Source organism: Plectrocnemia conspersa, unplaced genomic scaffold (assembly GCF_051122295.1).
Source record: "Plectrocnemia conspersa isolate PC_06_02 unplaced genomic scaffold, ASM5112229v1 ptg000013l, whole genome shotgun sequence".
Classification (NCBI taxonomy): domain Eukaryota; kingdom Metazoa; phylum Arthropoda; class Insecta; order Trichoptera; family Polycentropodidae; genus Plectrocnemia; species Plectrocnemia conspersa.
Genome location: NW_028277177.1, coordinates 8,055,569 through 8,068,148, shown reverse-complemented (window position 1 = coordinate 8,068,148; position 12,580 = coordinate 8,055,569). Strand labels below are relative to the sequence as shown.

Sequence of the window (12,580 nt, the reverse complement as noted above, 5' to 3'; positions counted from 1 at the left end):
CTAATTTTAATATATGAATATGTATTAATAGTTATTCTCAGTCATTATTTGTACCCCAGTTATTATGAATTTGTTAATTATTTAAGTTGAAATGTGTAAATATATTTATTAAATAAAAAATATTATTTTATTCTTAAACCATTAAAATATATTATTCACTAGCGCCATCTCTTAACGCAAGATTAATATTATTGGTATAGCAATACTCTACTACTACCGACACGTCAATAATTTGACATTTCCCAGTGTTTTCTGGGCATTTGAGGTTAAGCTCGCGATTTGGGTGTTGTTTTTTAAAATTTGTCAGCTCGCGTGTATCTTTTTATATAAAATACAAAATGAGTTTAACGCCGTTACGCAATGTGACTTCACACAGAAACTTGAGCTACCACGACTGGCCAATGGGATGAAAAGGTAAGTCATTCAATTTGTACAATTCGCGATTCAAAACGTTTTTGCGTCTATATTCAAATTAAATTAATATTATTCATCGAAATTAAATTTAGTTTCATTTATCAATCAATATAAAGTAACATATTTTACTAAACTATCAATATGTTTTATTCCGACATATTGATTTGGTAAACAAATAATTATACTTGTACTACATTTAAAATTATGAACAAATGCAATAGTATTATTGATTTAAACATAAAATCTACTATGCATGGAATGTAATAATATTTATTAACCATAAAGAAATCGTATTTCTAATCAAGATATTTTATTGGCGTTTTGCCAAAATAGTCGATGCACTTTTGTAGGGAAGCATCTGGAGTAAAAATATACTCACAACTTATATAAATCTATATCTATATCATTATATTTATTTGTAAATATTCTACGTAATAAAAAATGTGTGTCACTTCTTATGTGATTGACAATAATCGCACTAAATTACATCCTGCTTACATGTAAGTAAAGGAAGTAATTTTCTTAAAAAAGAAGCTACGATTTTTTGTTATTTTTTTGTCTATTTTTAGTTTAACTTAAATCATATCGTTAACAAAATTTTAACGGATAAACATTGTAATGATCAATCTAACGATTTGATTTACTTCCAACTAGTAGCTATTTTATTACACACCAACCGGTTTTTGCCAATTTCATTTTGCCATAAATTGACCCCTATACGTAAATTTCTAAATCGTTTAGATTAGACGTTAAAACGCCAACCTTTTCCTGTGCAGTACAGCATTTCTGCATATTTTATGTAGATAATCTGGTAGATCAATATTTGTAGTTTTAATTACGATGATAAAATCTAGATATTTAATTACAGCATTTAATACATGGTAATAACTCTTCCAAATATTTTTAATTGAAGCCCATGTCGCTTGCTTCTAAAAAAACATAAATGTAATACACATCTTGATCTGGATAAATAATAAAAAAAACTCTTAGTACTATATTTAAAAGTCTTGCTATCTATATTTAAATTGTGTTTATTGTATAAATATGTAAAAAATGGTTATACCTAGTTTTAGAACCATTGTTTATGGTCGTTTCTCTTATATGTATTGTAAGTTGTCGACTAAAAAAAACTGGGTTCAAATAGGAAAAAAAAGTTTATGATTTTATTTGACTAACGAAAAATTTACTTTGCATAGTTTATGTCGTTTAGTTTGTTCATGCGGTACCCATTTGTCCATTTTTATCTTTCCAATGGAATCAGAAGCCGTGAAACGGTTGCAGAAAATAAAAAAGTTTTACAGCGAATGCACCAGAGCCTTATAGTTCTTTGACTAACAGTACCTTTGCCAATTCTCAAAATTATATTTCTCACTGCCTGCGCCGCATTATTACAGTTTAAACTCATATAAAAAAAATCATAATGCACAAATTTGACTATACATCTTGTTCCAATCACGGTCTGTTTTAAACAACCTAATATTTTTGTTCTTATAAGATATTATACTACAGTGACACTGTATAATATTTCAAGATAAAACATACAAAGAATATTCACTACCATTTTTAATTACAATGACTTTGACATTTTTAGTTATTGATCGAATCAATTTTCGTAGCACATTTCTTCCACTGAATACGGTTTGCCATATTCTTGAATTTGCTGACATGACATTAAATTACTGAATAGGTACAGCTATCGCCCTCATTCTGCGTATAACCAGTTATAAGATATTTATGAGTTATTTGTTGTATGCTCTACTCTAACTTTTGCTTTAATGTGTATAGAATAAAAATACATTTCTGCTTATTTTGCTCCAATCTATTATTGTTTTTTAAACTAATCATAAAAATAGCAAACACAATAACCAATATATCTTTACTTGTCCTTCATGTCATATTACCCATCTTCAGTACTTTGCGGCTGACTTTTAATTAAATTGCAAACATTTCTGATATACATATAGGCCATTGTAAATCACAAATAGTAACTGCGCTGGTTAATGCTTTATCTTTATTTTTACCCTCGCATATAAACACATATCTTAATATCTGTCAGATTTTTTCTGCTTTTGAATATTTTACAAACGAAAAGCAAAGATCGCATTGCTATTATTCAAGTTAAAAAATGTAATATTGAGTGATACTAGCATAGAAAAAACGACACTTTTATGACAAAAGCCGATTCAAAACTAGCTGACACAAACGCTATCTAGCGATTTTTATAGGAGACTTTCAAGTTGTTTTATGAATGGATCTTAGAAATTATTACTATTGTGCTGTGTTCTTACTCACATTCCGATGATATTGCCTTATTTTTATTAATAATATTTTTTTTTAAATATTTATTTTGTAAAAGAATAATATTTAAATATCTTAAAATTAACAGTTTAACTGAAATAGTATACCAGCTATAAAAGGTTGATAACAACAGCTCATTCATTCAATAAAACTCTTGGAACACGTGCTTTTACAATCAGTTGAAGTACAGACATCGAGTACTCGTCATATGTGAAACTTTAGAAATCGTTTAATAATATTAAAAACATAGCAGTTTTCCATTCGTTAAATATATGTATATAATCGGTTGAAATAATATACTATACAATACAATATTTTAAACTCTTACTTTATAAAAATATTTTAGTGAAATCATATTCAAAGCTTTTATTAATTAATATGTAATCTTGTTTGATTGAATCTAATTTTGCATTCTTGTTAAATATAAAGTCGCATGAGCATTGAATAATCGACCTTTAATATAGGTGAGTATCTTTATAATTTATGTATGTATGTCCCATTAGGGTTAACGTATCGTTTATAAAGCTGTCTGTATTGTTGATGCATGGATATTTAGACGTGAAAAATAATATAGTAATTGAAGCCGCTGTTCGATAAATTTGCACAATGCTAGGTGTTTGAACTGAATGACCAACTGTGCAAACGACCGTGTTTCAGGGTCTTGTGTGTTTTTTCTCAAAATATATGTGTATAATAATAATGGCGATCGTAAACACAAAAAGGTGGTTGAACAAAAAAATAGTGTTAAAAAACAAGTCGAAAAAAAAAATAGTAAATATCTATGTCAGTTAAAACGTGTTACAGTTAACTAAATGTGTTTGTTGTCGCGCGTTATCGATTGTTATCAAACGTTTCATACATATTCGATTTGTTTCGCAATAAAAATATATAAAATAAATTAAGGTAATATTAATTAATAATTATATTTTTATTATTTAGTACTAATCTATATTAATTGGATATTTTTATTTATTATTTCTAAATCATTTTTTCACTGAGAGTTTTTATTTTTAAATTTCAATAAATCAACAAAAAATAATTTGTTCAAAAAGTTCGACCGAACATGGATTTAAACAATGTTTTTCTCAATAGGCAGCCTCCGTCTTATAAATTCTTAATCTCGAATAATTGGTTGGACATACGGTTATTAGAAACGGCCAACTAAAATGCTTTTTAAAATATCCAACAATTTCGCGCTGCTCAGTTTAAAAAATGGAAATTCAAATTGTATCAATATTGCGCTAATTGCTAAACGCATGTACAAATTATATTAATAAAATAACAGTCAATTGTATGCAAACTTTTTTTAAAGTATACATCTATATATGTATATATAATCCTAAAAAGCTGTAAATATTGTTTTGAAAGAAAAATGGATACTAGGAAATTTATCGCTGCTGTACTGCGTGACAGTCTTTAAGTCGTTTTGATGATCGGATTGAACTCAGTCGCTTAATTTTGCTTGGTTGAGTTCTCTTTTCCATGTGGTACATAGTTCAGGATGTTTCCTGACCGAAGCGTCTGAAGAAACTGATTCAATACGAATGTGTTCTGGCTTATATACACATAAGTCCTACGTCCCTTCCAGTTCTCAATCGACTAGCCAATTTCGATGATTTGGGGCAGAAACAAACTTTTTGTTATTGTCTTTTCAAGAATAGGGCCGAGTGATGTGGCTTTAGCAGCCAATAAAACGCCGGAAAAGATAAAAATATATCAGGTGGCAGAGTCGAAAGTCTTCGTTGTGGTCGTCTATAATTCGATTGGTGATGGATGGTACCGTGTCGGTCTTTGGTTGCCAGTATTTAGTGATGTTAGTGTCACATATTTGTATAATGTTTCTTGAATAAATTAGGGTCTAACTTTGCCATTTAGATCACTTAGATCATTTAGACATTTGCTTTTGAGGCTGTTGGACGAATAATTGTTGGATAATTTCAATAAAGATAATTGCAAAAGATAACTCAATGCAAGGCTATTATGGAAGAGTTATCTGCGTGGATATTGTGTTAAATACAATCAACAACTACTAAGTAGAGTACGCTCGGGATAAGGATGCCGGTTTGTTATTGTGTGCGTGTACATGTATATGAGAGGGAGAAGCGATGTAGCGTGTACTTCGTTGTCTCTCTTTCTAAAGTGCAGTGTGGCACAGAAGTTCGATCTTCTCTAGTGATTTATTTTAAATAATTTTGTGTTGATATTGGTTTAACCCAGATGTGCCCACTGTCCCATGGGTAGGTCACTAAACTCGTGCCACTATTTTTTATTTATAAATGAAATTTTAAGAGAACAAAATTTCTTGGGCATATCTGGGTTAATTGATATCAAGGCTTCAAATAACTGTAAGTTATTCGTTCTCTTACCCGTTGATTAAAATATTTTAATTATTTTTCCATTAATCCGTACGGTGTTGGTTTTTTTACACTATTCTCTGTAAGGCTTTAAAAATTTATTATTCTTATCGTTGCGCAAATGATAATTTTGTAATTTATTCAATGGTTCTAATGATTTAATAGAGTCGTCGAGCCATTAAACAATCTGCGAATAATTTCTTTCCCCATTTTATATCTCTTTGCTTTTGAAGAATAGCTAAGGACCTTATTATTTTTTTGACTAGTGAAAGATTTTGAATTTTGCAAATATTTAATTAATGTCATCAATGTCTGGTTTCTTCGATTATATAATATATTTTTAATTGTCCGTTGAAATTTCCAACTTAGCTCAGATGTATGTATGTTAAATAAACATATATTTTCTTTTAAAATAAAAAAAATAAATATTCTGAGCGAAATTGTTTTGAGCCACACAGTTCACGCACACAATAACAAACCGGAATCCTTATCCCGAGCGTACTCGAACCCCCAAAAATTGGCCGCCATAGGTTACAAACTATCTACGATCGCTCAAATAGCTTGAGAATAACCGAGTTAAATCATCCGAGACATTTTTTTTATAATACAGTTTGACAAACCTTGTCAAAGGCCTTCTCAAAATCCGTATATACGATGTCTACTTGAATTCCTGTGTCAAGAGATTTTGTCACCGTTTTGCTGAAAGACGGAAAGTGAAACGTGTGCAATAAAACCTATGCTGTTAGTCCAACAAAACTTGACAAAAGTGATTTAAGACACGTTTCTATGGATAATTATTTAGAACACTTTAGCAGGAGTTGACAACATAAATAATAATGGAGATTAGTTCAAGTCTTGTTGCATTGTTTTTTTTTTAATTAAATGTTATTTAGGTAACAATTCTGTAATACAGAAAATAAAATTAAATCCTTAGAAGCGATTAAAAAGATGTATACTATTTAAATCGATTAAATGATATGGAAAATTGTTGTTTGAAATCATATTATTATAATATAATCGATTTGAATACACAACTATATCGTGCGCAATTAGTTAGGTTATTAACAATTTGTACAGCTTTATTTTTATTCTCATAATATGCATATAGGAATACTATTATTATGTACAATGTATTTTTATGTAAAAAAACATGTGCGTATATTCATTGTTTGCGCTAAAAATCTACATAATTTTACAACATCCTTGTTTATCTGAACCATTTCCAAATCGGGAAAATAATTTTGCTTGTCTTCGTCTTTCATCGGTAATTAAGTTCTTTTGTCACGCCACTGGCCTTTGTGGTAAAAATTGTTGTATTGTTGTCTATTTTGGTTTAGAAATTGCACGTGTAATTATGCAATGTACACTTAAAATCAATTTTCCAACAAAATAAATTATATTTCATCACATTAACAAAATTAATAACACGTTACTCCATTCCCACGTTTTTTATGTGCTTTGAAAAAAATATTGCGACATACTTCCGTTTTGAATATTATTTTGGATGTTCAATAAAATGGGGCTTCCCAAAGAAGATCACCGCATACAAAATGTGTTGCGTAGAGGAATCAAATAAAATTATATACTAATTAGATAGATATATACAATCGACAACCAGTATTTATTTTTCAAGTTCAAACGTCGACACGTATAAGAACAATCGTATGCTTGTGATATGAAAGAAAAATAATTAAATGTATGACGTAGTGAAAAACAGGTACACGCAACTGTTAGTTGCCATTCTGGAGCGTAAAAGCAAGTACACATTTTTTACATAATCCATAAATTTGTGTCCTGAAAACCTGAGTTGAATAACAAAATTTATAAAATCAGCGGTTCGCATTGGCAATCTGATCGGTGGTAATTTCTCAATCAGGTTTTTCCGGTTGTCCTGATCGGCAAACAAGTCGTTCCCTAATTATGATCGTGGGAACGGCGGCAAATGATGTAATTAACCAATTATTTAGCTGTCAATCCTGCTGTTATTGGTGAAAGCTGTTAAAGAGCTATTTTTAATTATGTTTTTTTTTCGATACACGTTCATTGAACAGTTTTATCATGGTTTTATTAGAAAGTTATTTAACCTACCTTGGTACTGACGTGCGAATTAAAAACAAGGACCTGAAATCTGCTGACTGTCCAAAATTTAAAACGATGGAACGAACAACGTTTGAGAGAGTTTTTTGTATTTGGCGAGCACAAACCGAAATTAAAATAGTCCTTGTATTTTGACTGTATAAAACTAAAAACTGAGACTGAGACAAATATGAACTCTATAAGCTCTACGAAACTCCATGAACTCTATAAGTCATATAACCTAGCTCGGTTCTGATATAATGATATGAATCAAGCCCTGAACTTTGACTGGTTAAAACTGAAGACGATGAAGCAAACAATTCTGGGAGAGATAATTATTCACTATGAGAAAATACCGTAAAGTGGCGTCGTTACAACCACGAACTTTATTAAATATATTATAAGAACAGTGTTCTTGCTAGTGATTTACAGATAGTAAACAAGCCCTAAACTTGGACTATCTCAAACTGAAAATGATGTAAAATGTGCTCTATGGATTATATTGTGAGCACAACATTATGTATCCTATCTTACTGATAATACATATGGACATTGATATTTGACTGTCTTATACTAAAAACGATGAAAGCAACGATTCTGAGAGAACTTTTTGGTATAATATAATGTGCGAAACGATTGTATGGCGACGTCTTTACAACCACGAGCTCTGTTAAACATCATTTAATCTGATGTACAGTTAAGAAATAAGCCCTAAATTTTAAGACAGGTTGAAACTGAAGATCATAAAGCAAAAATTCTATAAGAGTTTTTGTACAATGTGCGAAAATACTGTAAAGCGGCTCCGTTGCAACCACGAGCTCTATAAACTTTATTTTGAGATGAACCCAGGCCCCGGGAAAACAATGATTCCGGGCCTCATGACAAAAATGGCATTTTATATATTTTTTAACATCGTAATATAATTTATTGAATAAATAATAATTGCAGTTAATCTTTTCTATGCTACAAATAAATATAAAAATTTGCCATCGTTGCGACATATTTTCTGAAATCATATTTTATGCGAAATATTATAGGTAGTATATATTTACCTGATAATTAGTTTTATTTGCTGCTTAGTGCTGCCATGCAGTGAATTTCCAGTGCAGGTCAAAAGCAATAAAATCGTGCCATCACAATGAAACGCTCAATTATCAAGCGTTTATATTAAGACTTTTTAACATTATTACGAGTGAGAATCGATTAAAGTACATCTAAACCAAATTTTGCTCAATATGAGAGCGCAAAAAACAATTATCCCTTCTCAGAAGTCAAAAATCCACGTCAAAAGCAATAAAATCGTGCCTGAGAATAACATTATATAACCTACCCTGTTAACATTGTACAAATAATACATTAGATTTAAAAATTAACTCTCTGAAATAAAAAACTGTGGGGGATTTAAGTACAATTTGCAAACGTCGAGCTCAATTAACTCTATGGTGAGCACAACGTCGTCTAACCTATCTTGGTTCTAATATACAGATAAAAACACAAGTCCTGAACTTTGACTGGTTGACACTGAAGACGATGAACTTAACAATTAATTTTAAGTGCAATGTACTATACGAATGAAAAATCCCAGTAGTGATAATTTTTATGATTTCCATAATGAACTTCTATTTTATTTTAATTTATTGCCATATTCTTGGCGTCAAGAGTGTTTATCTCGAAATAATAAATTTTGTTAATAATTAATATTGTGCAACAATTTGATTTGTTATTGTATACGTAAAGTTCTTTTTCCGTATCTGCTTCCAAAGAATTCAATCGTTTTCGAAGCGGGTTAAACTCTGGATTGCGAACATCGAGTTGGACCAGGGCTTGACGTGAAGAGAGAATCTGTTGCTTTTTCGTTTGCCTCCTCTTGATAGAGTTTCTACAAACTCACTGAGATCAAGCTGGAGAGATAGAGGGCCCTGTTATAGTCATGAGAGATTTTTGTTCCTGCCTCTTTTTCTGATAAACTTGGGGTTTGGTATTTGTTTCTGAACGTTGCATTGATTTTTAAAACAGATTACTTTGTTGTTCGTGTAGGTTTTGAACGCTATTGTGATGCATTTGTCTACTATCGTGTAGTGTTTTGTAGCGACCTGCTGATTTGTATGGCTTAATAACGTAAGATTTTGTTTTTCGTGGTTATTGCGTCAATTTCACTAAAATAGTTTTAGATTGCATTGTATGTCAATGTACGCTATGGTTTTAAAAGGTGTTCTAATTTTTAAAGAGATATGCTATAAAAAAATTTAACCGCATGAAAGTAATATTATTAAAATAAAAGATTTATATACTAATGACACATTGAAAGAAATATGTATTCACTATGCATAATTATATTTAAAAATGTTTAATACTATCCTAAATATTAAGGATCTCTTTGTATTTTATACAAAACAATTTAATTGACGCAAGAGAATTATAGTGTTGTATTTTATATAGTATGTTACAAAACATGTATGTATTTAGTAGCAATATAAAATTAAATTATTTTAAAATTTTAACATACATTTAGTCATGACCAAATATTAAAGTAGTTAATTAATTAATTTAGCTAAGTTTAAAACCATTAATAAAATATTTATTATTTTACTCTCGAAAGCGATTATAAGTTTCTGTTTTATTTGCCACTGCTTTTATATCCTAATGATCCCATTAAATTAATTAATAAATACCGAAGTTGACCTATGAAATAATATTTAATTTTCCTCTCTTATAAAATATGACTTACTGATTATATCATTTTCTAAATACTAGTTGTAAATAACATTACTTTAATATTTTCTCACATTTCATACGTAATCTTCAATAAAAACCAGTTTAAATTAAGAAAAGATCGCTATCGGATAATGATCCTATACGATTAAATAATAAAGCCAATTTTAATAAAAAAAAAAATATTCCCATGGTCAAAAAAAACACGTGCTTTAAGTTTTTTATCAATCTATAATATACGACATGAGTATTGTTTTCGTTCTGATGACCTTGTGATCGTTTTTTTACTTTTTGTACCTATACTCGTAATTTATATTACAGTTGTTAAATTTAGTGTCTGGCGGTAAAAATATACCAAAATCACATGCATTACGTAAATTGATCAAAATAACAAATCAAATAATGACCGTGACTCTTGGTGAAAAAATAAAATGCGCCCAAAAACTGCTTTATAAAAAAATTAGCACTCAGTTCTTTTATTACTGCAATATTTATAACATTTATACATTTTATACATTTGTTTATTTATGAGTTGTGAGTCATAAAATCATGTTTTTTTTACATTTTGATAGTAAGTCAAGGCAGTATCAAGGCTGTCGACTTAATGTCGGAAGCAAATCTTTTCTTTTTAAAACTATGTACTTTGATCACAATTTAAGGTAAAAATTTCGTTGTGATGCGCAGATCGTATTTTTATTCTCACGGTTATTAATTTTTCTTTTGGTACCTATGATCAACGTTTGGTACATATATACTTGTTGGTCTTTTTTGCTGGTTGTTGTTCATTCTTCAGAATCGTATATCGAACTGCGATTGCGGCTTGTATTGGTATTTCGTAACGATCGGTGAGTCAACGATGTAAAAAAGCGATGGTCATATTTTTATGCGAGACTTTTTTTATAAATAAAATATTAAATTGACGTTTTGCAATTTAGATATGATAGTAAAAGAAAAAAACTGGATTTAATTATATTTTCAATGTTTATATTACTATTTTTTGCTAAACATTTTTCCTGTTACTAGAATGGTGTTCAAAACCCTTGGTATGCATGTTTTTAAGGACGAATTAGACATAAATCGTTTTTGGTATAATTGTTAATGATGATCAAATAATAATAATCATAAAAAATATACAAAAACTGTTTAATATTATTTGTTAATAAAATAGTCTGCAATAAATATATAAATTTATAAAAATTGTACAATAAAATTATTTGTATTTAAATTTTAGTTTTATAGAAAATGATTTCACTGAATTAACATTGAAAATAAAACGACAATCCAGTTTTGAAAATAAACTACATAAAGTAATGGACTTTCTATAATTAGTTGTTCTTATTTTATTTAGTTTAATATAACTTTTCTTGGGACATTTCTACGTTTGAAGAACGGCATAACTTTATATTTCCTTTTTAAAATAAAATGTAAATTTGGCTGATTTGAAAAAGCTGATCTTATATGTGAAGGCTCAATTGCAGTTAGTTTTTACTATATACACTTTTCGATAATTTCCAGAAAGATATTTTCGGGTTTGCATCCCGAAAAATCTGGTTTAAACAGTTTATTTTATAAACGTATATAAATTACGACAAATAAATAGATATGTAGATGCCGTGGTAGAGTTGAAATGGCAAGTCGAAAAGTCCTCGCTGGAGTGTCGAGTTAAATTATTGCCGGCTGAGATATGTTCTTGTGATAATGCTGGACGATCCGCTGCCTTAGCGTCTCTCATGGTGCGACTCTGGAGCTTTTTTTTTCTTTGTCCGTCTGCCTCTTTCCCTCTTTGTGACCAAGTGTCACATATTTTATATTGCTGGTTGAAGACAGCTCTGGTGAATCGCAGATGAGGATGTTGGACACGTCAATCAAATATATTTACGCCTTAAAAGTAAATCTGCAGATAGTCGTTACGGCGATCGTTAACAAAGGGTTAAGAATACAATAATCCTTTTGCGCAGGTTAGCGCAAATTTTCCAATCGAAGTGTAGTTTTTTTCTGGTACTTGTCACGGAGGTCACGAGTGACCTCCATTGTTTTTGTATAGTAACTTTTTTTAATATTACCAGGCCAGAACAGAATAAAACAATAATTACACTATCTTTCTCGCCTCAACCAAGAAAAGGGTTTGCCTTGTGATGATGCCCATCTCAAACGACGTTGCTTCTTAACCACAATAGCCTAATAATTTCCAAGGTTGCGCACAGATTCATCTGTCCCACAGATGGAAACATTATCCTACCTAAAATTTAAGACAAGCTACTCTTATCCTCTTATAAGATCGCATCTCTTTGCTGTACCGTGATATCAATCGATTTTACCTCCGCTGTCTGTGATCTCAAAGGCTATCGTATTTTCGCCTAAGCACTCATCGCATACGAATAAAGCTTTATATTATATAGTATACTATATATTATTTGCTACATCCCAAGATCCAGATGCTATTGCCTGCCGCTAAGTCGCACCAACTTGCACATAGCATTTCGGGCTTTCTCCTTGGCGTGCTGTATGTGCACGCAAGGATCGATATTTTTGCTTAATATTACGCTCAGAAATCTGGCATGTGGCACAAACTCTATTTAATAAACCCCTTCTATAAATAATCAAAGGTTATAAGAGAAGGGGGGGGGGTATTTTTTACAAAAGGACGTAAAGCAAAACTACCTGAGTTTACTTTGCTATATTATAATTACAATGTTATATTTATATACATATATTGACAGATAGCA

General features: G+C 30.2%; 1 protein-coding gene across 5 annotated transcripts in view; it reads left to right on the top strand.

Annotated features, from left to right (window-relative positions):
- The first annotated feature begins 244 nt into the window (after positions 1-244).
- Positions 245-12,580, top strand: part of LOC148227196 (sodium-independent sulfate anion transporter) — a 36,331-nt gene continuing 23,995 nt past the window's right edge. For 2 of the 5 annotated variants that reach the window (XM_088202959.1, XM_088202956.1), the window contains exon 1: positions 2,886-3,176. The gene's annotated coding sequence lies outside the window, so the exon portion shown is untranslated. Of the gene's footprint in view, positions 415-2,885; positions 3,177-12,580 lie in introns of those variants that run through there. The other 3 variants (XM_088202953.1, XM_088202957.1, XM_088202954.1) reach the window with 3 other exon arrangements.